General features: G+C 44.8%; 1 protein-coding gene across 1 annotated transcript in view; it reads left to right on the top strand.

Moving 5' to 3' along the window:
* Positions 1–26,487, top strand: part of LOC126212662 (uncharacterized) — a 742,156-nt gene that overhangs the window by 668,878 nt on the left and 46,791 nt on the right. The gene's annotated exons all lie outside the window — the stretch shown is intronic.

The following is a 26,487-nucleotide window of genomic DNA, read 5'->3' as shown; positions in this document are numbered from 1 at the left end:
TAAAATCTGTCTCTTCAATAATGTCTAATTATAACAGTACTTATGATCTACGAATATAAACTCTATATGTATGTATTTTTCCAGGTGTACCTTTCTAATTGTTTATTTCACTTTTTGTACTAGATATAGTTTAACATGCCTACTAAAACATATGAATGTAAAATAAGTAGAATGCCTGGTTAGATGTAAGAGAGGGCCTCATGGCCCTAATCTTGCCAGGTTAAATAAATAAATAACTAAATAAATCTTGCCGACTTAACGGTACAATTTCATGAAGAGGTGTCCGAGTGGTCTACACAATGCCTGCCCACACCATTAGGGATAATCGTCGATATCAGTCTCTTTCCACAATGGTTGGGTCCCTAAATCGTGTTCCACTGTCCCTCCAAATGCGGATCCGTCGAAAATCAATGTCCAGACCAAATCGGGAGTCGTCTGTGAAAACAACATTGGCCCACTGTTCGACCGTCCGGTTGGCATGTTGACAGCTCCACTCCAGAAGTTCTTTTCTCTGAAAACCCATCAGAGGTAGACATACAGCAGGTCTACGGCAATAAAGGCGACTCTGCCGAAGCCTTCTGTACACCGTTTGTCTCGATACAAAAAGTCCAGGTAATGCTGCGATGTCAGATGCCAGTAGCTGCGCAGTTACTAAGGCGCTGCCGTCGTGCCTTTACAGCCAGAAACGGTCCTCTCCTCCTTATGTCTCACGTGGTCGGCTCTGTCCGGTCTTTGGGGTACAGTTTTGGTCTCTACAAACTGTCGCCACGTCTCAGAAACAACAGACCGATTAACATTAAGCCATCGGGCCACATTCTCCCTATGGTGTTACACCGCAGAGGTTCCGGTAGTCGTCTTCTTTGTGTCTAATGCGCATGTCACTCTCAAACATTGGTGAAGCCGTACAGACATCGTCACACGGGGTAACTGTCTCCCAGTGTAGCGTTCAGCATAAAGATGACTTGCTACAACCGCACTCCCATCCGCTAGGCCGCACATGTGGCGCCTGTACGTCGCTCCAAGCGCTCAGTACGTCGTCATGCTGCATACTCAGGGAATTTAAGACGGAACAAACGGTAATCAGACAAATCAAAAATGCCATGACCAAGGCGGCACAGGAGAGATACTATAAATTGTGGAAAGGTGCCAAAATAAGGGCTGTCAGTTACACTCGAACATACAACTTTATTATTCGATAAAACATTACAAGATCGCAAAACATGTTTATCTTAAACAAAAAAAGACACATTTAATGCTTGAGACTTAATTACAGGCTGAAAGTTAATTTAAAAACGGCTGAAGGCCAATAACTTAAAACACAAGTATAATCAGATATTTAACAAGCAAACCTTATCTTAAAACAGTTCTTTAGTTAGGCTGAATTAAACAAGTTAAACTCAAATCGGCTGAAGGTCTAACTCTTAAAACTCCATAACATTAATTTTATTTTTAAATACCAAAGCCCTTACGTGAAACAGTTGTTTAATTTAGGATGAAGGCCTTAAGAGCAAAGGAACTCAAATTCAAAATCGGTTGAAGGCCCAAGACTTAAAAAAAAAATCTCTACAAGATTAAGATTTTTAAAATGCCAAAAGGCTTACGTGAAACAGTACCTTAAACTAGGCTCAAGGCCTTAAGAGGAAAACAATTCCAATTTTTTTTTTTTAAATCGGCTAGAAGTCATACAAGTACAAACAACAAGAACAACTAAAGAAAAAATAGTGCAGTACACGCAAGGGTGCTCACAAGGGAACGTCCCCATCGCACCCCCCTCAGATTTAGTTATAAGTTGGCACAGGGATAGGCCATGAAAAACTGAACACAGATCAATCGAGAAAACAGGAAGAAGTTATGTGGAACTATGAAAAAATAAGCAAAATATACAAACTGAGTAGTCCATGTGCAAGATACGCAACATTTAGGAGAGTGCGAGCTTACGAGCGCCGTGGTCTCGTGGTTAGCGTGAGCAGCTGCGGAACGAGAGGTCCTCGGTTCGAATCTTCTGTCGAGAGAAAAGTTTAATTTTTTATTTTCAGACAATTATCAAAGTTCAGGCTCTCACACATAATCAACTTCGCTCTCCAAAATTCCAGGGCATGTTCAGATTTGCTTGGACATATGCACAATTTTACGGTCTACACACGGAAACATTTGAAAACGTAAAAAACATATGTTTTGACAGAGCACAGTGAAAACTGTGCGACTGTGAAACTGTTGCATTCATTTGTTGCAGTTTATGTGACAAACTCTTGTGTTTTCATCACTTTTTTGGGAGTGATTATCACATCCACAAGAAAACCTAAATCGGGCAAGGTAGAAGAATCTAGTGTGCAAGTTAGGTGGGTCGACAACATATTCCTGTCATGTGACGCACATGCCGTCACCAGTGTCGTATAGAATATATCAGACGTGTTTTCCTGTGGAGGAATAGGTTGACCTATGAACTTGCGATCAAATGTTTTCGGTTCCCATTGGAGAGGCACGTCCTTTCGTCTACTAATCGCACGGTTTTGCGGTGCGGTCGCAAAACACAGACACTAAACTTATTACAGTGAACAGAGACGTCAATGAACGAACGGTCACATCGTAAATTTGCGAAAATAAAGAAAGTAAAATTTTGACTTGAGGGAGGACTCGAACCGAAGACCTCTCGTTCCGCAGTTGCTCACTCTAACCACGGGACCACGGCGCTCCTCAGCTTACATTGTCCCTAATGTTGCATATCTTGCACATGGACTACTCAGTTTGTATATTTTGCTTATTTTTTCTTAGTTCCACACAACTTCTTCCTGTTTTCTCTATTGATCTGCGTTCAGTTTTTCAAGGCCTATCCACTGTGCCAACTTATAACTAAATCTGAGGGGGGTGCGATGCGGAGGTTCCCTTGTCAGATGTAATTCAAACACTAACGATCGCTTAGGTGAGACAGGCAGTCGGGTGAACCATTCACAATCCCACGACAACCCGACCGACCGACAGTCATTAAGGTACGTTTACACTGGGATACATGTATCGCGACATGTATGAGCGACATGTCAATTTGACACGTCGCGATACATCACCTCATACAAAAATTCACGGAACTTGTATGCGGACCCTCGAGCTCATACATGTCGCGTATACATTTTGTATATCGCTTTTTGGCCATATACGCGACATGTATGAGCGACATTTGAAGAACTCGCGCATGCGCAGTACTATCATTTCCTGTCGTCTTGTCGACTGCCGCTTATTTCGACGAGTAGCGCATGCGTAGTACCAGGCTCTTTGGCGGCTGTTTGAGTTTTGTAGGTGCCGACTGTCGTTTCGACGTTAATGTATCTGCATAGAATATCAAAAAGTGCCATATGCAACATTATTCTTCGTGTTTGCGAGGCCATTGTGCAAGTTTTATCCCAAGAAGTGAAGGTAAAAGTTTTATATATATATCAATGTAATACATTATATAATTTTTTCATGCATCTGGCACGTATATCAATGTTTTGCTATTATTCCGGCGGCCTCGCGTGATAATGTTGACAACGGATGCCGACAATCATGTGTGAGACGTTGGCATTAGCAATCGCGCGACAATGCAAATGTTTTGTCTTGAAATCTTCGTTTTATGAGGAATCCCCAGTGGCTAAAAAACGGAGTGTTACTGCCAACTGATCCTCTGGTGGAATCGCTTCCCGAAAGTTTGTGTTGGTTTTGGACACAAGAGGAGCCACAAGCGATAACAAACCGCGGAAATCCTCCATACTCATCCTAACATAATTTCTAAAATATGCGCCATCCTCTAGCGTTAATTCGCGAGAAACTCTCTGTGCCACCACCTATGCTTCCTCCGCCTTTTCTTCCTATCATCTTCCAAAAGAGCAAGTGTATCAGCACATAAAAATGTGAAATCTTCCAAATCGTCATCGGAAGCTATCGCACAGTGATACATATCAACCAGTGTAAACGCACGCTCATACATGTATAAGGTTGATACTTGTCAACTCATACAAGTCGCGATACATGTCGCAAAGTCGCATATACATGTATCTCATACATGTGCCGATACAAATCGCAGTGTAAACGCACCTTTAGACCAACTGACAAGATAACTTCCACTTCACCTGACGAGGGCACAACAGAGAGTTCACTGGAACAATGTAGAAGATATTTGGTGCCCACAACCAAACCTACATAGAGCTGTCAAACTACACACTGTGCTGGACAGCAACAACACGATGAGGAAACTACACAGTCTGAAATTTACGTCAACGGCCAGGGAAGGTAACCGGAACGTTAACAGCCACAAGGAAGAAGATTCCGCTGGTGTACTTCAGTTCAAATAACCAAATACAGTGAACCACCACTGGAGCGTGACTACAATTTTCCAACTTGAAAACCACGTTGCTGCTCGCGGGAATATCCCAACAGCCGACAACGAACTGAAAATGACACAATGTGGTCTTGACTTGCTGGCAGGTTAAATCAAAACTCAACTTTCGTTCCGAGTGTCGGTGAGCCACGGACCTCGTAGCAATGGGAACAGCCCCACACATCGCGACACCGCGTAGAGACCGCCAGCAGGCCCGGCCAAACTACGCCCCGCCGAGAATTTCTTGCTGCTCCGCTCCAACCGACCGACTGTTCGCACACTGCCCAGCTGGAAACTATAAGAACCAGGTCAAAAATAGTCCAAGGTGCGAACATCGATACACACCGCTGCTGCCACCGGCGGAAGGAGAGGATAACAGCACAATCGTGATAACCGTGAGAGACTAAACACAGATTCGCAACGAAGGTTTAATCCAGCGCATAGCATGAGCCAGCCATGGCTCGAAGTGTGGACAAGAAAGTTAGTAAAAGTGCAGGTTTTAGGTAAATTAAACGGACCAGAAGACGATATACAGAGCGTTTCCGTAACAGCATAAAAAAATTTAGTAGGACATAGAGAATGCTCCACTGACCCGCCAGGCGGACTAACGACGAGGGCCGGTGTGCTGGCCAGCCTGGATGCGGTTTTTAGGCGGTTTTCCACATCCCACTAGGTGAATACCGGGCTGGCCCCCACGTTCCACCTCGCCGGCCGAAGTGGCCGTGCGGTTAAAGGCGCTGCAGTCTGGAACCGCAAGACCGCTACGGTCGCAGGTTCGAATCCTGCCTCGGGCATGGATGTTTGTGATGTCCTTAGGTTAGTTAGGTTTAACTAGTTCTAAGTTCTAGGGGACTAATGACCTCAGAAGTTGAGTCCCATAGTGCTCAGAACCATTTGAACCATTTTGAACCACGTTCCACCTCAGTTACACGGCTCGCAGGCATGTGAACACATTGGCACTATTCCATGTATTACACTAGACGCAGACAGTTGGGGTACACTAATTCCTTCCCAGGGGGTACGGGGTGGTGACAGGAAGGGCATCTGGCCACCCCTTAACATTACCATTGCCAAATCCGGTTAACCAGCAGACCCTGCAAGTCGGGATTCATGCTTGGAAAGAGAGAGAGGGAGAGAGAGAGAGAGAGAGAGAGAGAGAGAGAGAGAGAGAGAGAGTGCTCCACTGAACAATTTGAGGTAGGGAACCTGGGGTCGGTGAAGTGAACTTGTCTACCGCCTTGTCTAGCACTTGCAACTAACATGCGTACAAGTTCCCCCTTTCTGTCCTGTTCATATACGTGTACGTTCTTTATTTCCAGCAAGGAAAGAAGGAGGACGAGCCTGATTACCAGGAAGTCATGATGCAGCTTTTGTTTACTTTACGCGCGGCCGCTACGGTCGCAGGTTCGAATCCTGCCTCGGGCATGGCTGTGTGTGATGTCCTTAGGTTAGTTAGGTTTAAGTAGTTCTAAGTTCTAGGGGACTGATGACCTTAGAAGTTAAGTCCCATAGTGCTCAGAGCCATTTTTTTTGTTTACTTTACTTGTCCATAAGGTGGCTCTGTGGTATTTGCGTTGCCCCTTAACAGAACGTGCTATGAATCAACGATACACTTGTTCATTATTCAGCGCTGTACAGAGACGCGAATGATTCTAATCCTGGTAGAGACGCATTCTCACATCGGACAGTAGCTAAACCATCCACTTCCAGTACTCCCTGTACCAGCATCAAGACTGACATTCACTCGACATCCACGGAAAAAAAGAGTTTCATTCAATATAACAATTTGTGCTGTTCCATTTGTGCCAAGTTTATTTTCGAGGCATATTATGTGTTTGTAGACAGGCATGCGGTGGCGGCGTTGACGATAGACACGTCGACGAGGCATAGTGCTCCAATGCCTATGATGGAGTACTAGCGGTGCAGTTTCGCAGAACTCACTGACATGCACCTTGTGTATGGGGAAGTATGTTGCAACACTCTAGCTGCTGAAAGGCTGTAGAGGGAACGATTTCCTAACACGGATCGCCTCTCGAGTGTTTATTTCTTTCTATCGACGAAAGACGGAATTAGAAGGAAGGTCAACGTTGGCCGTAATTTTGAGGGTTTACTAACAGCGAAATCGATTTTCGATCACATAATGATCATCTTCAGTGCTTTAGCTCATAGGCACTGATGTCTAGTTATTAGCAGTAACAGAAGTTATGAAACGATTACAATTATTGTGATCATTTCATAGCTTCTGTTACTGCTAATAACTAGACACCAGTGCTTACGAGCTTCAATTTGTACGCTAATTGTACAGGGTGTTTCAAAAATGACCGGTATATTTGAAACGGCAATAAAAACTAAACGAGCAGCGATAGAAATACACCGTTTGTTGCAATATGCTTGGGACAACAGTACATTTTCAGGCGGACAAACTTTCGAAATTACAATAGTTACAATTTTCAACAACAGATGGCGCTGCAAGTGATGTGAAAGATATAGAAGACAACGCAGTCTGTGGGTGCGCCATTCTGTACGTCGTCTTTCTGCTGTAAGCGTGTGCTGTTCACAATGGGCAAGTGTGCTGTAGACAACATGGTTTATTCCTTAGAACAGAGGATTTTTCTGGTGTTGGAATTCCACCGCCTAGAACACAGTGTTGTTGCAACAAGACGAAGTTTTCAACGGAGGTTTAATGTAACCAAAGGACCGAAAAGCGATACAATAAAGGATCTGTTTGAAAAATTTCAATGGACTGGGAACGTGACGGATGAACGTGCTGGAAAGGTAGGGCGACCGCGTACGGCAACCACAGAGGGCAACGCGCAGCTAGTGCAGCAGGTGATCCGACAGCGGCCTCGGGTTTCCGTTCGCCGTGTTGCAGCTGCGGTCCAAATGACGCCAACGTCCACGTATCGTCTCATGCGCCAGAGTTTACACCTCTATCCATACAAAATTCAAACGCGGCAACCCCTCAGCGCCGCTACCATTGCTGCACGAGAGACATTCGCTAACGATATAGTGCACAGGATTGATGACGGCGATATGCATGTGGGCAGCATTTGGTTTACTGACGAAGCTTATTTTTACCTGGACGGCTTCGTCAATAAACAGAACTGGCGCATATGGGGAACCGAAAAGCCCCATCTTGCAGTCCCATCGTCCCTGCATCCTCAAAAAGTACTGGTCTGGGCCGCCATTTCTTCCAAAGGAATCATTGGCCCATTTTTCAGATCCGAAACGATTACTGCATCACGCTATCTGGACATTCTTCGTGAATTTGTGGCGGTACAAACTGTCTTAGACGACACTGCGAACACCTCGTGGTTTATGCAAGATGGTGCCCGGCAACATCGCACGGCCGACGTCTTTAATTTCCTGAATGAATATTTCGATGATCGTGTGATTGCTTTGGGCTATCCGAAACATACAGGAGGCGGCGTGGATTGGCCTCCCTATTCGCCAGACATGAACCCCTGTGACTTCTTTCTGTGGGGACACTTGAAAGACCAGGTGTACCGCCAGAATCCGGAAACAATTGAACAGCTGAAGCAGTACATCTCATCTGCATGTGAAGCCATTCCGCCAGACACGTTGTCAAAGGTTTCGGGTAATTTCATTCAGAGACTACGCCATATTATTGCTACTCATGGTGGATATGTGGAAAATATCGTACTATAGAGTTTCCCAGACCGCAGCGCCATCTGTTGTTGAAAATTGTAACTACTGTAATTTCGAAAGTTTGTCTGCCTGAAAATGTACTGTTGTCCCAAGCATATTGCAACAAACGGTGTATTTCTATCGCTGCTCGTTTAGTTTTTATTGCCGTTTCAAATATACCGGTCATTTTTGAAACACCCTGTATAATATGGTCGTTGTGGACACAACACTCTACGGAGTCGCCAATGAATAGAATTGTATCGGCTTGTGAAGTGAAGTGAAACACACAAGGGATATTTTCCGGGAGCGTTTGAATCTTGTTCGCCGACGTCATGCTTGCACTGTGGATGATTGCCGTCAGTTTCAGCACATTTTCTAAGACACGGTAGATACGGTACGTTCATTGTATCAATGATGGCATGTGCAGTTAACTGTAACTAATGTAAACAAAAAGGTACACAGTGATGTGATTTTGTTCCTATTATCTCCTTAAGCTGGCTTCTACGACCCTAGGGTCCCTACCTCAGATTGTTCAGTGGAGCAGCCGCTACGTCCTGCTAAATTTTTAGATGCTCTTGCGGAAACACCCCAATAGATAATTCTTTTCCGCCCCCGGTATCTGAGTGGACGCTGACACTGTGGCTCAGCGTGTTCGGTCAGAGGGGTGCGTGCTCTCTGTAATAAAAAAAACTGAGTCAAAGAATCAACGATCAACTTGAACGGATGTCTTGTGACGTCCGCCTACACCAAACGCAACGAACTACGAGTATATCGAACAAAAAACAAAAAAAGTGGTCAGTGCGACAGAATGTCAATCCTAAGGACTGGGTGTTGTGTTGTCCTAATCATCATCATTTTATCCCCATCGACGTGCAAGTCGCCGAAGTGGCGTCAAAGAGAAAGAATTGCACCCAGAGAACGGTGCCGGCTGGGTTGGCCTAGCGGTTCTAGGCGCTACAGTCTGGAACCGCGCGACCGCTACGGTCGAAGGTTCGAATCTTGCCTCGGGCATGGATGTGTGTGCTGTTCTTAGGGTAGTTAGGTTTAAGTAGTTCTCAGTTCTAGGGGACTGATGACCTCAGAAGTTAAGTCCCATAGTGCTCAGAGCCATTTTGAGCCAAGAACGGTCTACCCGACGGGAGGCCCTAGTCACACGACATTTGTTTACCCCAAGGATTTTCGAACCCACGTTCGGGTTAACTTATCGTAATGCTTTAATGTCAAGAAGAAACGCCCGTGGTTTCCTATCCGTGTTTTTACGCATTTTGCAGGAAGTGTACAATATTGCCCCGCAACATTCGCCCGTTGTCATCACGAGTGCATTTCCCCCCTCCCCCCCCCCCACCCCCTCAATAGCGAGCCCGCGCGCGATGCAGCATCGAAAATTCCGCTCGCTACCTTTCCGCCATTTCCAGTTCATCTGCTATGCCGTTTGTCCGGAGAGAGATTTCGGCAGTAGGCTCCGCATTCCTCTCATGTCTGAATGGGTCAGCGAACACGGACCTCTCGTCACACGAACAGACACAACACACGGCGCGTAAGCGAGGCAACAGAAACTTACACTGGTTTCCGAAAGCTAGCCCGGTATTACAAAGCAGGGGAAAAGAGGAACGGCAGGAAATACGCAGGAGAATTCGTCAGTCTCCAGATGCGAACGCCGCTGTCATCTAAAACTCGCTACGGTTTCGGTCCATCAGTGCCCATCTTCACGCACAAGGACACTGTATTCGTGAATGATGCAACAATCGAAATCTTTTGTAACGTTATTAAATTAGGTAATCGATCCTGATTACACTGACATACGCATTATTGGGTTCAGAATGAAAAATGGCCGCTACATACTTAATTCTACACTTGTGTTCGTTTACTGTACTATATACCCTTCATTTCATTTGTAAGAAACCATTGCTATTTCGCAGAAAACTGGAAAAATGTTTGCTTCGAGCGACTCTGCCTGGGATACCGAAACGTACGCGATAGAATGCGCTACCAATATTATCCAAAACGGAGCGCATAAAAATAGAGTTTTTCTAGGTGATGATGATGATGATGATGCTGATGATGATGTTTGCTTCGTGGGACGCTCAACTGCGAGGTCATCAGCGCCCTTACAAAGACCCAATTTTTACACAGCCCAGTTTTTGTACACAGCCCAATCTAGCTACTGTCACGTATGATGATGATTATGAAATGATGTGGACAACACAAACACCCAGACCCCAGCAGAGAAAATCCTCAACCCGGCCGGGAATCGAACACGGCACCCGGCAGCAACGCTAGCTTCTAGACCACGAGAAGCGGACATTTTTCTGGCCTTTATATCTCTCTCTCTATTGGTGATAAGAAGGTAGCATCAAGTGTTTTGGATAGTCCTTGGAATGGATACCATTTGTATGTGCACCCAACTTAAAGATCGTCTTAGAGTCACCATTCTATAGTACAGGGCCAAATGCTTGAATGTTACATACTTCCTACACCTTAGGCAAATGCAGCAAGTCGGTTGATTCTTTTGGCATTGGATGTGGTCTACGGGCACGTTAAGGGGCTTGCAGAGGCACTTTTAGTTTATGGACGAATTTTGGCGAAACCTGAAAAAATTTTTTCACCATTTTTTCGCCGCCAGCACCGCGTATCTAAACAACTAGCCGATTCAAATTGTTAAAATTTTAACGGCGTATTCTCTAGGCACTTATCTAGGAATGCCACATAGCCGTTTCCAAAAATCTTTATCCGTTACCAAGAAACTCAACAAAAACATGTTCTTTTTTGTACCAAAAAGAGCCGCAAATTCTAAGACGGCTATGTAGAAAAAATGGCTGTGATTTTTATTATTCTCTTAAGATCCTGATCTCGAACAACGTAAAAACTGTGTTGGTATCTTTATCCGTTACCGAGATAGCAGAGGTTCCAAGTTAGCCTGCTTTTACACGTAAAAATCGCACGTAAAATCCGGTGTGAGGCGAAAACGTGGTTTATAAAGTGACGTAGCGCGAAAAACTAAGCCATAAAGTGTCTTCTTTACCGTCAGAGGCGTTCTAGAACCCCATGTTGTAATATCGAAGCACACGCAAAACTTTTGTGCACGTAAAATCTGGTCTGAGATGAGAAATTAGTTATTGCGTCATTTCAACTTCACGTAAGTAAACTATCAGAATTTTACTGGGCCATAAAGTTCTTTTCATATGAGCGACACTCCCCCGCTGTGGCAGGAAAAGAAGGGAACCATCGCAAAAATGCTGCTATCGCAGCACGAGAGAGGCAAATATGCTCCTGTCTGAAAGATTCTGAAGTTCCTCAGCACATTTAAAAAAATTTCCCAAAAGTTTTCTCATACGAATATATTCTCACTCTTGTTAAAATGCAACTCGATCAGGGTCTTTTAAACAGGAGCATATTCGCCTTTTTTTTATACTCCGACAGGGGGTATTTTTGCGGTGATATTGTATATGTTGGTAACACTGCTGTTTTCCAGCAACTACAGATGATCGTGTTAGCCTTTGTTTGTGTTGGATTTGGTGAACTGTGTTTTGAGTACGTTGTGCCGAAAGTTTGTTTCCTAAATGCTGCAGATATTTGTGGGTGAAAATATTCCTAGATAGGCAATAAAGACTTTATTGCACCTGTGAAAGGTATTATTACAAGAGAGAGAAAAAAGTTGTGTGAGCCACTTGCTTTCATAAGCTATCCACGGATGACCACTCCCTTCACGTGCCCTAAAGAAGCAGATTCTTGCTGTGGTTACCAAAAAGCAGTAGAAAGTGTTCTAACATATCATAAGCATTTCCTCCCTGCCATCCTGGGTCTTTTACGAATTAAATGAAGGCAGTTTTTAGGGACATTAGTGACCCAGTTTTCCTTGGTAAATGACTTCATCAGTGCACTCAGAATCCAAACGGAAATTTTAACTACAATATCTGCGAAATAAAACCCAAGAAAGATTTTGTACACTATGTGATCAAAAGTATCCGGACACCTGGCTGAAAATGACCCTCCATAGGTTCAAATGGCTCTGAGCACTATGGGACTCAACATCTTAGGTCATAAGTCCCCTAGAACTTAGAACTACTTAAACCTAACTAACCTAAGGACATCACACACACCCATGCCCGAGGCAGGATTCGAACCTGCGACCGTAGCAGTCCCGCGGTTCCGGACTGCAGCGCCAGAACCGCTAGACCACCGCGGCCGGCATCCTCCATCGGTAATGCTGGAATTCAATGTGGTGTTAATCTTGATAACAGCTTCTATTCTCGCAGGCAAACGTTTAATCAGGTGCTGGAAGGTTTCATGAGGAATGGCAGCCCATTCTTCTCGGATTGTTGCACTGAGGAGAGGTCAGTCGGTGAGGCCTGGCACGAAGTCGGCGTTCCAAACCATCGCAAAGGTATTCTATAGGTCAGGACTCTGTGCAGGCCAGTCCATTACAGGGATGTTGTTGTCGTGTAACCACTCCGACACAGTCCGTGCATTACGAACAGGTGCTCGATCGTGTTGAAAAACGCAATCGCCACCCAAGAATTGCTCTTCAACAGTGGGAAGCAAGAAGTTGCTTAAAACATCAGTGTAGCCCTGTGCTGTGATAGTGCCACGCCAAACAACAAGGGGTGCAAGCCTCCTCCATGAAAAACACGACCACACCACAACACCATCGCCTCCGAAGTTTACTGTCGACACTACACAAACTGTGAGATGACGTTCAGCGGGCATTCGCCATACCCACACCCTGCCATCGGATCACCACATTGCGTACCGTGATTAGTCACTCCACACAATCAATATTTTTCCACTGTTCAATCGTCCAATGTTTACGCTCCTTACACCAAGCGACGCGTCGTTTAGCATTTACCGGCGCGATGTGTGGCTTATGAGCAGCCACTCGACCATGAAACCCAAGTTTTCTCACCTCCCGCCTAAGTGTCATAGTACTTGCAGTGGATGCTGATGCAGTTTGGAATTCCTGTGTGATGGTCTGGATAGATGTCTGCCTATTACACATTACGACCCTCTTCAACTGTCGGCGGTCTCTGTCAGTCAACAGACGAGGTCGGCCTGTACGGTTTTGTACTGTACGTGTCCCTTCACGTTTCCACTTCAGTACCACATCGGAAACAGTGGACTTACGGATGTTTAGAAGTGTGGAAATCTCGCGTATGACACGTATAACACAAGTCGCACCCAATCACCTGACCACTTTAGAAGCCCGTGAGTTGCGCGAGGCGCTCCATTCTGATCTCTGACGATCTCTTATGACTACTGAGGTCGCTGATTTGGAGTACCTGGCAGTAGGCGGCAGCACAATGCACCTAATATGAAAACCGTATATTTTTTGGCGTGTCCGGATACTTTTGATCACATAGTGTAGGACTGAATACAATGGACACAAAAAATGTATTCACAATTGCAGATATGGACAACCATCAGCTGTATAATGGATTGCCACACAGAAAATTATTGCCGGACCGGGACTCCGAATTTCCCGCTTATTTCGAGCGGTTAGACTATCCGAGGGCGAACCACGATCAGATTCAAATTTCCATATGTGTCTACAACCTGCACTCGTACTGCATTATGTCCTTTCACGTACAGGGGAGACATTTTATTGAAAATCGCTTGCCAGATTTCGGCGGATAAATACGATTTTACAGTGCTTGGGTTGTTCAAAAGTACGATGCAACGGAAGGTGCACCTCGGCGACTTACATCCGTTATGAAATTCATGAAGTGTATTCGCAGTTACGAATATGGACAACCATCAGTTGTATAATTTAAATTTGGACATAACCCAGAGTGGAACTCGAATAGCCTTATGGTAAGGCGACCGCTCGCGATAAGCCAGAAATTCTGGTTCGAGTCCCGGTCGGCACAAATTTTCCGTGTCGTCAGTCCACTGTACACCTGATGGTTGTCCATACTCGCAACTGCGAATACATTTGACGTATTTGATCACACCTGTAGTCACCCCTGAGCCTTTTCTTTCGCACATGCATCCATTTCCGTGGGAGAAATGCGTCGTACTTCTGAAGAGCACACGCACTGCAGCGTCGTATCAAATACATTGAAAGCTGATGTAGTAGATGCTGCGATATTTTTGAATGCCAAATGCTAACTAGATTGGAAACGTTGAGAAGTTTCGACAGAAAATGTGGCTCCAATATGCAAGACAGAGAAGCAAGAAAATCTATGAGGTATGCCGAGGAGATGCGTGAAAACGAAGAAATGGAGCAGGATGAGGACTATGCTTAAGGAAAGTTATGTGGCACAATTTAATCCTAGTGATACTAAGGGGGGTACTTTATACCTACGTTTTGAAAGTGTTCTTAGCTAGTCAGGTACTTCACATTTTAAAATATTGGAAAAATATTTATTATTTGTAATGAAGCTTTACGCTAGATTCGATAAATGTTTTAAAATTTTCAGTTAAGCTTAGCTGAAAAATTAAAGTCTTAATAAGCCCGCCCAGTTAGCCGTGCGGTCTAACTCACAGATTTCCGGGCGGGAAGGAGCGTCTTGTCCCCGCCACGAATCCGCCCGGCGGATTTGTGTCGAGGTCCGGTGAGCGGGCCAGTCTGTAGAAGGCTTTTAGGCGGTTTTCCATCTGACTCGGCGAATGCGCGCTGGTTCCCCTTATTCCGCCTCAGCTACACTATGTCGAAGATTTCTGTGCTAAAAAAGTTCTTCACGTACGCGTACACCACCACTACCCTACCACGCAAACATAGGGGTTACACTCGTCTGGTGTGAGACATTCCCTTGGGTGGTCCACCGGGGTCTGAACCGCACAGTAACCCTGAAAGAGTGGTTCGGTGTGGGGCGGCGGAGGGGTGAAGTGGACTGCGGTAGCCGTCGTGGGGTTGTGGACCACTGCGGCTGCGGCGGGGACGGAGCCTCTCCGTCGTTTCTACGTCCCAGGTTAACATGCAACATACAAAGTTCTAATAGAAGATGTGACTCTTCATACTGAATGTTATATATATATATATATATATATATATATATATATATATCTGTGTGTGTGTGTGTGTGTGTGTGACATTCAGTGTGAAGAGTCACATCTTCTATATATATATATATATATATATATATTGTGATGGTTATAACGTTTTGATTCCTCTCTCCCCTTGATAGTAAACGTATTTGGAAGCATGTTGGTACCGTTAACAGTGTGCTGGAGATATATATGGATCCTATTTACGCATCAGTACTTCTTTGTGAAGTATGTTGTTAATATAAGTCAACAATTAACGAATCATGTTGTTTTTCATATTTGATAGGATGGGCATAAAGTACCTGCCCTCCCCCTCTCAATAGATAATACATGTAACTGAAAAAGCACTGTTACTGATAGTTGTTATGTGACTAAAAATCTCCATTGGTAAGCTCGTCAAAACTACATTTGTTCATAATTTAGGTATATCTTCTTAACTTTATAAAGCATTGCACTAATTACTTGTACGAGGGGCGTTCAGAAAGTAAGCTCCGATCGGTCGCGAAATGGAAACGACTATGAAAATCCGATAAAGCTTTGCACAGATGTGTTGGGTAGTGTCTCTAGTATAACCCCAGTTAGCATCACGTCGCTCTTCTCATTTCTGAGCTCGCAGTGAGTGCGTAAAGATGTCTAGAAAATAGTGTCTGCCGCCAAGTACGAGGGCCTGGTGAGAAATTTCGCCTGAAGCTATGCAGCTAACATTACATAACTGTCGTGCTGTTTCTTCTTCAAGACAATTCTCAGCCGCATTCTGCGGGGGCAATGAAGATGCTCCTGCATCGTTTTCAAATGGAAATGTTAGATTACCCACAATACAGTCCGCAATTGTCTCCCCCTGAGTTTCATCTCTGGTCACATGAACCGCTGTCTTTGAAGACAACATTTTGACACAGACAACGAGGTGTAGGCCAGCGTGGAGAATTGGCGGAAAGCACTGGCGGCTGCCGTCTATGATGAGGCTATTGAAAGGTTGGTACAACGCTATGACAAAAGTCTACGTCAGAACGGCAACTACGTAGAGAAGTAGCTGAAAGGTGTAGCTAATTGTTACAAGTAAAACATTTCTGATGTTCACTGTGGTTTCAATTTGGCAATCAATCGGAGCTTACTTTCTGAACAGGCCTCGTATGTTTCTGTAACTTGGAATTATCTGTAGCTATGTAGCAGACCTCAACTCGGATGCTATCGCAACTAAATTATTGAGAAATGAAACTTTTACCTAGGAAACGTATTCGATAATTTAAAATATAAGAAAAAATATAATTTTTCTGGTTTTGTTATGTTACGTTAACCTGGGACGTAGAAACGACGGAGATGCTCCGTCCCCGCCGCAGCCGCAGTGGGCCACAACCCCACGACGGCTACCGCAGTCCACTTCACCCCTCCGCCGCCCCACACCGAACCGAGGGTTATTGTGCGGTTCGGCCCCCAGGAGACCCCCCAGGGAACGTCTCACACCAGACGAGTGTAACCCCTATGTTTGCGTGGTAGAGTAATGGTGGTGTACGCGTACGTGGAGCACTTGTTTGGGCAGCAATCGCCGACACAGTGTAGCTGAGGCGGAATAAGGGGAACCAGCCCGCATTCGCCGAGCAGATGGAGAACTGCCTAAAAACCATCCACAGACTGGCCGGCTCACCGGACCTCGACACATGTCCGCTGGGCGGATTCGTGCCGGGGACCAGGCGCTCCTTCCCACTCCAGAAAGCCGTGCGTTAGACCGCTCGGCTAACCAGGCGGGCCTGGACGCACTTGGTAACAATGTAGTCACGGTTCATGTTTCCACATTTTCTGCATACCCGTCGGAAACATGAATCCAACACTAAAGCTCTGCCTACATGTCGGTGCTTATATACCCGCATTGGAGTCCCACTATGTGCCAACACCTTCAAGTGGAAACGTTTTGATGAATGGTCTAAACATTCTGCGTGGTGTCTGTTTGTTCTATATCGTGTCTCCCTACCACTTGCGCGCAGCGACGCTCTGAGCTTGTTTTTTAGGGAATTGACTAGTTTGAACCTGGGACCTGTTCCTGGTAAGGAGACGCCAGACCACACATGACATGTAGAGTTCAGAAGAGTTCATTGAGACTAGCGATGACATAACCAAATACTTAATGATTTCAGCGTCAGCTCCACTGCACTCCCTGTAAAAGAAATACTAACTAAATTTAGTGGAAGGGGTTCAAGGCTTTCCTATTTTTAGTTAGCTGGTAAAATAACGTCGAAAAAGCAGTTAAGTTTACCACTGGAAATTTTATTCTACTCACAAAACATCGTTAGTAAATTGCACTATTGATAAAAGGAAATGTTTTAATACAGGATGGTAAAAACCAACTGCGTTCAACAAAAATTTGAACGAATATTCCCTGAATGGGTTTCCAAGTTCTACAATGGGTCAAAGGATGACCTATGTCACATCACATCTAGAATCTGGGTTTAAATTAAGTTTCACAAAAGAGAAAACCATCAAAATGGTCTACAGTGACCCTCAATTATCCTTAATTACTTATCTAACTTGTCGTAAATTACAGTGGCTGATGTGGCTTCTCAATAACTATATAACAGAAAAATCATCGCGTTTCAGATTTTTACTTCAAGTGGCAAATGTGAACACCATGAGCTTTAATTGACGATCGACACTAGTATTACGCAAAAAGGGGATGTAACAGATGAGACTTCTGCAGTTCTGAGTGAAGCCTTATGCGCTCAAAAATGCGTCATCGCATGCGTTCATTACCTTGTCGGTGTTCGTCAGGGGGCGGCGGACAGCACAGCTCCGCTCACCTCGTGTCTCGGAAGCAACTCTATTCTAACTTCTCCTTACTACAATTTGCCGAAGTTGGTTTAAAAAAAAACTGTCGGGCTGTGTTTTCATCTGACCAATCAGTGTCTCAATGTTAACCTTAAGCTCTGCCTACAAAATTTCTCTCTATCTAATGAGAAACGTTATACTTTTCGTGGTGGGGCAATGTTTTTAAAGTTTGCAACGTAACAGAGACGTGAAAAAGTCTCACGCTAAAACTTGCAGCTGGTGTGGTCCTTTTAGCGTTATCGTAAGATCTATACTGTTCTTCTGGAGGGCTCTAGCTTTTAACATGGGCTGGGGGGTGGTCTTGACGTAACAGAGACACGAAAACATCTCACGCTAAAACTTGCGGGTGGTGTGGTCCTAGCGGTTAGCTGGCGACGTGGGTGTCCGTCTGTCCCTGATCGTAGGGCCTTCCCGCTTAACACGGTTCTGCTCTCGGCTTCTGTTCTCGTTTCTCCCCTCGGAACTGCGTCTGTCCCATAGTGGGAAGGTATGACATGCATTTAGGCATTCTTGTGTTAGTCTGTGGTATTCCATTTGCTCACTCGTTACTCGTATTACTTTGGTTAATTTAATGCCACGATTTATTCGGAGCTATGTGACATACTACTGGATTTGCTTATGATGTCAGGGTTTTCATGGAAGGTGTTAGATTTGCCTGACACCTTACAATGGTTCAAATGGCTCTGAGCACTATGGGACTTAACTTCTGAGGTCATCAGTCCCCTAGAACTACTTAAACCTAACTAACCTAAGGACATCACATACATCCATGCCCGAGGCAGGATTCGTACCTGCGACCGTAGTGGTAGCGCGGTTCCAGACTGTAGCGCCTAGAGCCGATCGGCCACCCCGGCCGGCAAACGTTTTGATAGCCCCTTTTACATATAAGCACAGCAAATATGGTTCAGTGGCTGAAGACCAAAGTGGGTAATAAATGTTCACGTCTAGAATTATTGGCTGTCATAAGACCAAAGTCTAAGGAAGTAGTCACTGTCGTAAACTTAGTAGGGAAGGGATAAACACAGTACGGCGACTGTCCGACGATGGTGCCTTGGCGAGGCTCTAGTCTAGCTGATGGCCTGTGGATGCAGCTGGCACCTGGCCCAGAGACCTTGAAGGAATAAGTGGTTCAATAGCTGAGACTCGCGATTCGTGGTTGGGTGCTATCCTATATAATGCCACGGTGTACAAATACCGGACGTCAAAGGCCTTGCCGCAGCGGTAACACCGATTCCCGTGAGATCCCGTCAGATCACCGAAGTTAATTGCTGTCGGGCTGGGCTAGCACTTGGATGGGTGACCATCCGGTCAGCCGAGCGCTGTTGGCAAGCGGGGTGCACTCAGCCCTTGTGAGGCAAACTGAGGAGCTACTTGATAGAGGAGTAGCGGCTCCGGTCTCAGAAACTGACATACGGCTGGGACAGCAGTGTGTAGACCAGATGCCCCCATTCGTATCCGCATCCAGTGATGCCTGTGGGCTGAGGATGACACGGCGGCCGGTCGGTCCCGTTGGGCCTTCCAAGGCTGGACAGAGTTTTTTGAGTACAGATACAGGGCGAGCTGCCACTGAACACGTGACACGGTGTAGGAATGCAGTGACCACAATCACAGCGTCATCGTCGTGCAAGCGGTCTCTGATGGTATTGGCGACTCCCTTTGGAGGCTGCCAGAGACTTCCTGAACGTCAAACCAGCGGGTGGTTGTTGTGGTTCTTGTTGTCCAGAAGGCTAACTAACATACGAGGCCTGTTCAGAAAGTAAGCTCCGATTGATTGCCAAATTGAAACCACAGTGAACATCAGAAATGTTTTACTTGTAACAATTAGCTACACCTTTCAGCTACTTCTCTACGTAGTCGCCGTTCTGACTTAGACTTTTGTCATAGCGTTGTACCAACTTTTCAATAGCCTCATCATAGAAGGCAGCCGCCAGTGCTTTCCGCCAATTCTCCACGATGGCCTACACCTCGTTGTCTGTGTCAAAATGTTGTCTTCAAAGACAGCGGTTCATGTGACCAGAGATGAAACTCATGGGGAGACAATTGCGGACTGTGTTGTGGGTAATCTCACATTTCCATTTGAAAACGATGCAGGAGCATCTTCATTGCCCCTGCAGAATGCGGCTGAGAATTGTCTTGAAGAAGAAACAGCACGACAGTTATGTAATGTTAGCTGCATAGCTTCAGGCGAAATTTCTCACCAGGCCCTCGTACTTGGCGGCAGACACTATTTTCTAGACATCTTTACGCACTCACTGCGAGCTCAGAAATGAGAAGAGCGACGTGATGCTAACTGGGGTTATACTAGAGACACTACCCAACACATCTGTGCAAAGCTTTATCGGATTTTCATAGTCGTTTCCATTTCGCGACCGATCGGAGCTTACTTTCTGAACGCCCCTCGTAGATGTCGAGCGCGAATCGATGTTTGGCTTGCAGCTGCTTCTGCTTGTGTGGCGGGTAACGCCTGAAGCTTAGATACCCGCGGAGCGCGAGTGTGTTCCAGGTTTGCAGCTTGCCGTCTTGTGGGAGGAAAAAAATTTGTGGTAAGTTGTATGGGACCAAACTGCTGAGGTCATCTGTCCCTAAGGTTACACACTACTTAATCTAACTTAAATTTACCCTAAAGACAACACACACACCCATTCCCAAGGGAATACTCGAAGCTCCGACAGGGCGAGCCGCCCGAACCGTGCAAGACGCCCTAGACCGCGCGGCTACCCCGCGCTGCTTTGTGAAAGGGATACAGCTGTTCCTGCTAAGTATCTTAAGTTGTTGCTGTTTCCAGTGTTTCATTTGCCAATAGCGTAATCGAGGAGTAGTGGAGCATTTACTATTTGAGGTTCAGCTGCCAGTCCATGCAATAGTGGTCGATCATCTGCAGCTTCTCCTGCATTTCGCTACGGTCTTGCGGGTTTAGGTATCACTTACCACTTCTTTCAGTCTTTGTTGATGTGACAAATGCCGAGTTCCTTCGTGGTTGGGAGCCCACGTCAGCCTCCAGATCCTCCCTGAATACAACTTAATAGCTTGTTGGTCCGTCATTGGACCATTGGAACGAAATACATCACTGATTCTTTGTGTCAGGGATGTGACAGTCTTTTTGTAGGTGTCTAGGTGTATGCCGTATTAGATGTTTACGCACAGGCCATGTAATTCGCGTAAATAACTGGCCACTGATTTGCGTACGTGGTATTGGCACCCGATACCAACCCAGATGGGTTGCATAGGATTTACGTCAGGCGCCTAGACCACTGTAGCACGCTTCTAGTTATTAGACACGGGCAATTACACTGCTGGAAGATGGGATCACCGTCGGGAAAGATGTCAAGCATGAAGGGATGCAGGTGGATCGCATAATCTCGTCTCGACCTCAAACTAACCGAACCGAATCAATAAAGAGAGATCAGATTGAGATTTTTGCCTTTTTGAAACACATCATAAATTACGCGCGAGCCAGCAATGCAGAGGAAACATTACCTGAATATCTTCGCACTTCTGAAGCCAGTCTTTACAAAACTATGCATCTGATATCAACGTTCTCTTTGTTCTGCTTCTTATTCCCAGACCGGTCAGCAGAGTGAACCGACACCTGACCACAGTCTTAACATACGAGCCACGACACGTCTTTTCCATTTTGTTACCCACAGCGATAGCAGCGCCCCAAGCGGCCTGCAAGCGGCACTTACGAATACGATATCGCATGGGTGCGAATACTACCTTTTATATTGATCTGTAAAATAGTTTTTACAATAGAGAGCGTATGTTGTGTCACAAAAAACGACAATAACTAAGAAAACGACACCACATATGCGATTATTTAGTTTCCTAAGGACCCTGGAATCTACGAAGCGGTACATTACAGCACTGCTTATTTACGTTTCTCTCGTAACGTACAGACAGTTACCAAATAACGTTGTCGTTCTTTAATAATAAAAAATTGCCAATAAACAACAGAGGACCTGACCTTTGGCAGAGAAACGCCCCATATCGACCCAGCAAGGTAGAATTTTGTTCACTACACTTTCCGCCATGTCAGTGAATGTAGAAGGTAGGGAACTCGTACGGAATTTAATACCTGTATTATTTGACGTACCAAATAAGCCACCACACATGTAGCTTAAGGGAAAACCACACACACGAGATGATAAATCGATAAATGTAATAATGTCTCCCAGCACAGAAGAACCCAATTCCACGACGTTTCTTAAATCTCAGCCACAAACGGCAAAAATCTATAACATATATCATTTTGAAACAAAAGTAATTACTTCACAAAACGATGCATGTACTAGAGTAAAGTGTAAGAATGGGCAATATCATTACACGCTATAATTTTCTTAAGTGCCATGGAAAATATCCGTAGATGTTTCGTTGAGACATATGAGTCTGAATTTTGTCTACATTAATGATAGAAGCTGAAGAAAGGAATTAAAATTTGTTGTAAAGCTGGGACTTAAACCCAGATCTCCTCCTTACTAAGCAAATGTGTTAGTCATTACACCACCGTTTCTGTACATGTTATATGTAACAGACCTGCAAGGAGTACCCTAGTCCAGTGCCCTCCCTGTGTTAGAGATTGCATTGGACTAAGGTACTCCGTACAGCTCTGTTACATATAACATGTACAGAAACGGTGGTGTAATGACTAACAGCCGGCCGAAGTGGCCGTGCGTTTCTAGGCGCTGCGGTCTGGAACAGCGAGGCCGCTACGGTCGCAGGTTCGAATCCTGCCTCGGGCATGGATGTGTGTGATGTCCTTAGGTTAGTTAGGTTTAACTAGTTCTACGTTCTAGGGGACTAATGACCTCAGAAGTTGAGTCCCATAGTGCTCAGAGCCATTTGAACCATTTGAATGACTAACAAATCTGCCTAGTAAGGAGGAGATCTAAGTTTAAGTCCCAGCTTTGCCACAAATTTTACTTAATTTCTTCAGCTTTCTATCGTTTTCGTAGAAAGCGCTTGTGACAATAACAGCAGACAACAACAGAAAATAATATATGCTTGTCATGCATCAAATATGTGTTTACATTCTCTTGCTTTCAGCGGGATAAGTTGCAAATATACACATATTCGAAAGTATTTCTTCATGAATAAGTTGTACCTTATGTCATGGAATCAGTGTGATCGAGCTGTTTTTACATGTATTTAACGATAATCCATGTCTCCTGATATGCATGGAACACAAAAATGTAACAACAGTTTCACTATTTAAGTAGAAAATAATTAAAAACAAACATCATCCTTTCGACATGTACGACTGCCTCTTTTCTCACTGCTTGGGGCACTAGTATCACTATAGTTGCAATATGGTAACAACTTTTGAAACAAAGAGTGTTGTGACTGTACCTATTAGACTATTTTGCGTCGTCTATACCGCACCAGGAAAGCTTGCCGACCACGCACTGTTATGTGATTCTCCATCATTAAAGTGTGCTCCCCGGATGCGCAGTAGCAACCTGCGCTGCTGACGTCACAGTGAACCCAATAAGCACTCAGTTGCTCCCAGCTGCCGCAACATGTTGCTGTAATTGCGTTTACGAACAAAGCCAAGGTTGTTTGCGGCAGTGTGAAATTTTGTTAGTGACTGGTGACTAAGTACAGAGTTACACTGTGATAATCAGCGTATTGAGAGATTAAAGTAAGTTTTTATGTGAAAAGTAATGGTTTGCTGTGCAATTGCCAGTTGTACTAAACACAGCAGGCAACTAAGTAAGTTAGGGATTGAGTTCAATTCACTTCCTAAAAATCAATGGTACAAAGCGAAAATTGACAAATGCTGCAGACTTGTTTTGAGTTGAAAATGCTCATATCTGCTCAATACATTTCACTGATTCGGATTATGAATGGAATTTGAAAAGTGAACTGTTGAGTATTGATTCGAACCGCAAGATAATGACTGATACTGTCCCAGTTCTAAATCTACCATCCTCCGGTGCTGATTTATGGCGTACTAATGAACCTAATAAAGGCAAAAAGTATTTAGGCACTAAAACGAAGCTTCAGTAAAGAAGTAGAAGGCGTGTTGCGTGTAAATATATTACCAACTAATGAAGAAATTACTATTAAACAAAACATTAACCTTGAAAACAAACACTGCAGTAAATGGAACAATGTGTGCTTGCGCCAACAATTAGAAATTGTGGCAACAGAAGTAAACGTCCTTAGGCAAAACAGTGCACATAAACAACATCGTTTTTCTCGACGTAGGGACGAGTTTTGTGGGATTAAAATATGCTCAGCAAGTGATTCAGGGCTCTTTTTCTGACTGCCAACCACAAGTGGTTAAGAAGCGACAGCGTACTAACTGTTCATCTGAAGATATTGCAAAGGATGCGACTTAACGTTGCCTATTTCGTTAAGCATTATCTTCTGTCAGAGACATATTGAAATATCCTCTTCCTAGGGAACTCATATTAATCAAAAGAAGACTCAGGCAATTTAGTGTATCACCAGATTTTCTTGATTCAAGACTGAAAGTTCTGAGAAGTCAAAGTTATTAACAGAATTAGAAAAAGACATGGTTCAAATGCCTCTGGGCACTATGGGACTTAACTTCTGAGGCCATCAGTCCCCTAGAACTTAGAACTACTTAAACCTAACTAACCTGAGGACATCACACACATCCATGTCCTAGGCAGGATTCGAACCTGCGACCGTAGCAGTCGCGCGGTTCCAGACTGTAGCGCCTAGAACCGCTCGGCCAATCCGGCCGGCAGAAAAAGACATAGTTTGGAGACTTTACACTAACATTTCACTGCCTGTGGACAAAACTAGTCTGACTAATATACAGCTTAATAATACGAGGCCTGTTCAGAAAGTAAGCTCCGATTGATTGCCATATTGAAACCACAGTGAACATCAGAAATGTTTTACTTGTAACAATTAGCTACACCTTTCAGCTACTTCTCTACGTAGTCGCCGTTCTGACTTAGACTTTTGTCATAGCGTTGTACCAACTTTTCAATAGCCTCATCATAGAAGGCAGCCGCCAGTGCTTTCCGCCAATTCTCCACGATGGCCTACACCTCGTTGTCTGTGTCGAAATGTTGTCTTCAAAGACAGCGGTTCATGTGACCAGAGATGAAACTCAGGGGGAGACAATTGCGGACTGTATTGTGGGTAATCTAACATTTCCATTTGAAAACGATGCAGGAGCATCTTCATTGCCCCTGCAGAATGCGGCTGAGAATTGTCATGAAGAAGAAACAGCACGACAGTTATGTAATGTTAGCTGCATAGCTTCAGGCGAAATTTCTCACCAGGCCCTCGTACTTGGCGGCAGACACTATTTTCTAGACATCTTTACGCACTCACTGCGAGCTCAGAAATGAGAAGAGCGACGTGATGCTAACTGGGGTTATACTAGAGACACTACCCAACACATCTGTGCAAAGCTTTATCGGATTTTCATAGTCGTTTCCATTTCGCGACCGATCGGAGCTTACTTTCTGAACACCCCTCGTAATAACAGTAATATTACTACCCTAAAACCTGGGAAATCTCGATTACAATCTGCCTGTTAGTTAAACATGTGTGCACTGTGTGTGTGTAAGCTGCAATGTAGTGAGGCGTGGCGGGTTCCCGGTGACGTCACAGCTCGCAGCCCACCTGCGCATCATCCATGCAGTGTATTCCAGTGTCCGTGCTGCACTCCTTCTCTCCTGGAAGTTTGTAACCGCTTTGCTTAAACACCATGTACGTTGAACCTCAAGGGTGTATCATCCGGTCCGCATGCCTTTTTGCTGTTGAACAATTTTAGTTCATTTTCTATTACGTGATCACTTATCTCAGTATCTGCCATCACAGCATTCGTACGATGTTTGAAAAATAGGGGGGAGGAAGGGAGGGGGGAAGTGAACATTATGTTCTCACACAGTGGACCAGTATTCCAGGCTTCTCTCTGTCATGTTCCCTTTCGGTGCCGGCATTGCTACTATCTTCAGTTACTGAGTAGGTGATTTCGATACATTTGCTAATTTTCTGTAGGAGCGAAACTTCTTAGTATTCTTGGAAAGATCTGTTGGAAAAATATTACTTTCGCATTAACTGAACGCAAATCGCATTACCCTACTTATGCTAATTTTGGTTTCGTTCATCTTTTCTTCGTGAACAAAGCTTTTACTTGGTTTACATGTGTCGTAAAGATGTCCTTATATTAATACACTGCGAATCTTTCCAGTCACTCACCAGTATGTTCGGCACATACAGATCCAAGGCGCATTTATACGATGCTTTTGAATGTTATCCCTTTGTGTCGTAGGTCTTCTTCCAAAGAACTGAATATTTGATGCTGTCTACCCAGCCCAAGCAACAATATTTCCTCCATCCTTGATCCATGTCACATCTGTATCAGTAATATATCGAGCGTTTGAAGACTTGCACAGTAGGTCTATTCATCATCCTCTCTGTCCATTAAGATGTGTGAAGTCATTTACAAACGAAAGCATTTTGTACAACCTCTCCTAACTCGTTCCACACTTCGTATAATTTAGGATGGCTGGTCCCAGCGCCCTTCCTATATAGCACTGCGTCTTCAGGCCACAAGTAGCCCACCGCGACCGTCCGACCGCCGTGTCATCCTCAGTTGAGGATGCGGATAAGAGGGCCGTGGGGTCAACACGCTACTCTCCCAGTCGTTATGAGGGTTTTCTTTGACCGGAGCCGCTACTATTCGGTCGAGTTGCTCCTCA

Source organism: Schistocerca nitens, chromosome 11, assembly GCF_023898315.1.
Source record: "Schistocerca nitens isolate TAMUIC-IGC-003100 chromosome 11, iqSchNite1.1, whole genome shotgun sequence".
Lineage (NCBI taxonomy): Eukaryota > Metazoa > Arthropoda > Insecta > Orthoptera > Acrididae > Schistocerca > Schistocerca nitens.
Note: the sequence above shows the minus strand (reverse complement) of the source record. Positions and strands in the feature narration are given on the sequence as shown.